The sequence below is a fragment of the Dendrobates tinctorius genome, unplaced genomic scaffold, assembly GCF_039654945.1.
Source record: "Dendrobates tinctorius isolate UK_male_01 unplaced genomic scaffold, ASM3965494v1 ptg000250l, whole genome shotgun sequence".
Classification (NCBI taxonomy): Eukaryota; Metazoa; Chordata; class Amphibia; order Anura; family Dendrobatidae; genus Dendrobates; species Dendrobates tinctorius.
Window position 1 is genome coordinate 294633 of NW_027361917.1, and position 3157 is coordinate 297789.

Sequence of the window (3157 nt, forward strand, 5' to 3'; positions counted from 1 at the left end):
GTCAACCCAGAAGATAACCGTTGTCCATAAGTGTGGAAACCGTGTTGAACAGTTGAGTTTAGACTCAAACAGTCAGACAAGGTCAGCCTTTCCTGACTCCTCAGACGCTGCCGGCCAGAACCAAAAGTTGGTCGAGATGTTGCGGCAGTGTCTGAGGGGCGGGGAACAGGGAACAAGTCGTCACCAGCAGCTTCATGTGATGAAGTCTGCCCTGCTGCTCCAGTGCTGGTGGAGGGGATAGAGGGATGAGACAAGAGGGTAGGTACAGAGGGTCGGATACCTCAATGTGGTCACCGGGGGCGGTCTCACTAGGGATCACTCCAGAGGGACGCAACTCTGATGCAGACTCCCGAGTGCTGCAGATGGTGCTAAAAAAAAAAAAAGGAGAAAAAAAAATGTATATTAAAAATATTGATATTTAATTTAAGTCTGCTGAAAAAAAAAATTGGTTAAACATTTCTACTACAGGAATTGTTTGGGGAATATTTACCTTCTGCACACCATTGTAGATCGCAGGAACGCCAGGGCTTTGTAGTTTTTGTACTGGGGTCCCCGGCGTCCTCCCGACGATCCACTCGGGGTCTGAATCTCTTTGTTGTAGTCCCTCTTGAAGCGATCCCGGAGCGACCGCCACCGTGTGATAACCCTGTCACCTGTGAAGCAAAAAAAAAAGGGTTTAGTATTCAACAGTTCACATGCTGGAAATATAAGTTACTGAAGTTGTAATACTTACGCACAAAATCCCTGGCCCTCGCATTGAGTTCCTCCCAGTTGTCAATAACTGAAGAACAGACTTCATCCCAGAGCCGTCGGGTGGTTGGTTGGTCGGCGTGAAGACGGTTTGCCATGTTCCACAGCGGCTCCCGGATTTCCACCTCACGGATGAGGTCATCGGTATCAATAAGGACACCCTCCTCCTGATGTCTGCGGGGAGCACGCTGTGAAACCTGTGAAGATAAAAAACAAAAAGCAAAAAATTACATTATATTCAAACACATGATGTTCATTTAAACAATTATCCAAATAGGGTTACTTACCGTTTGCCGACCACCAGAGGCATCACCTTGATGACCCTGGGAGTCACTCTAATGCGGGCACCGGATTCTGAAGACTGTGGGAAAAAAAAAAAATTTTGTTTGGATGGATGCGTAGTTATGGTGTGTGCACTGTGATGAATGTTTGTGTTGGGTGTAGCATTATGTATCTGTGTATGTGCTAAACTTACACTCTGCGCACCCCCTCCTTGCATCTCTCCACCCTGCACGTCTCCTCCTGGAAGCTCCTCTGAATCAGCTTCCTGTTAAAACATAATAGGATAGTGTTTTTAACCCCCAAAAAATTATTTTAAATAAAAAAAAAAAAAAAAAACACAAAATTTTTTTTACCTCAGCTCGCTGATGATGTGAGGGGGAGCTTTCAGGAGAAGACATTACGGCTTGGGGCAGCTGCGTTGCTTCCTGAACTGATCTGCAAGTATAAACACACTTGTTAAGCTACTATACAAAGTATCATAATAAGCTTTCAGGCTTTTATACTTACAGGGAAAACAATGTTTGGCTGGCAGTCTCTGCTTTGGCCTGGCTGGCAGTCTCTGTTGCGGTCTGGCTGGCCCTCTCTGCTGCAGCCTGGCTGGCCCTCTCTGCTGCTGCTCTCTCTGCTGCGACCCTCTCTGCTGCGGCCTTGCTGGTAGTGCTTGAAGTGATCTGCAAGTATAAAAACACTTGTTAAGCTACTATACAAAGGATCATAATAAGCTTTCAGGTCTTTATACTTACAGGGAAACTAATGGTTGCCTGTACGCCGCGGTGTGGCTGTTCCTCTCTGCTGTGGTCAGGGTTACTGTTTCTGCTGCGGTCTGACCGGTCATCTCTGCTGCGTTGTTGATCCCTGCTGCGTTCTCCATCCCTGCTGCGGTTGGGCTGGCCGTGTCTGCTGCTTGTATGGTGGCACTTCATTGTGTGAACTGAAAGTAAATGATATGAAAGTTTAAGAAAAAAACATTTTGTATGTGTAATTCCCTGAAACTAATTATACGCAATTTTAAGTGTTTGCATGTCTACATTCCCTTATCTCAGAGTGTAACCAGTGATTGAAGGTGTGTAATATTTTGTGTAAACCCACTTTCTTTGTGTTTTGTAACTGAGTGTAACCAGTAATTGAAGGTGTGTAATTGCTGTGTATACCAGTTTGCATTCCCTGAAACTCTCACCGAGAGTGTAACCAGTGATTGAAGGTCTCACCGAGTGTAACCAGTGATTGAAGGTGTGTAATTGCTGTGTATACCAGTGTTTGCATTCCCTGAAACTCTCAACAGAGTGTAACCAGTGATTGAAGGTGTTTAATTTCTGTGTATACCCACTGTGTTTGCATGTTTTTGAATTCCCTGAAAAACTCAGCTGTGTATACCCATTTTTTTCATGGTATGTTGCAATCTCACTTTTAACCACACTTGTATACCAAAAAATTTTAATTACCTTTATGGTAACTTAATTTTACCTTTTTTAAAATGATACAAAGGAGATTTTTTCAAAACAATTTATTTATTTATTTTTTTTATTATTTTTTTTCCAACAAATAGGAGCTACTCTGCTCTTTATTTTAAATACCACAATAAATGAAAAATAAAAAAACGCAAATTTACAACAGATACATTAATCACACCACAATATGAAAATAAAATCCTAGAAACATTCAAAAGAACAAAAATTAAAATGTTTAAAAACACAAACACGCATAACACACAGCCAGGCTACACACACTCCAGGTGTCTTGCAGGTGGAAGATTTGCAGCGGAGTTTGAAATTTTATCAGTCAGGCTGGTGTTTGATGTCTGGTTCGGTGTCTTCAGTGTGGCTGTTGCCAGATGTCTGGGCCCAATAACACCACATACAATACCAGTTAGGCCAGTTTCACATTTGCACTTTATAGCGCAGCGATGGCCTGCACACGTCCGCCACTAATCCCCGCCTACTACCGCACATGAACTCTTGCGATCTGCGCACCCTATCTTTATCATAGGGTGCGCAGATGGTGCGCTGGCAGGATTTTACAGTGTGCTGCGCACTTTTGAAGGTGTGCCGTGCGCGCCAAAATGCAACATGCTGCGTTTGGCGCACAAGGGCACACCTTCAAAAGTGCGCAGCACACGGTAAAATCC

General features: G+C 43.8%; 1 long non-coding RNA gene across 2 annotated transcripts; it reads right to left on the minus strand.

Moving 5' to 3' along the window:
* Positions 1-435: 435 nt before the first annotated feature.
* On the minus strand, positions 436-1325 carry LOC141063604 (uncharacterized). Of its 2 annotated transcripts, XR_012224905.1 has the most exons (3): positions 1038-1111; positions 734-947; positions 436-653 (listed from the first exon to the last, which is right to left on the minus strand). It is a non-coding gene; the product is annotated as an uncharacterized lncRNA (long non-coding RNA). The 2 variants fall into 2 exon arrangements; XR_012224904.1 differs by having other exon boundaries at positions 734-1325.
* Between the last annotated feature and the right edge of the window lie 1832 nt (positions 1326-3157).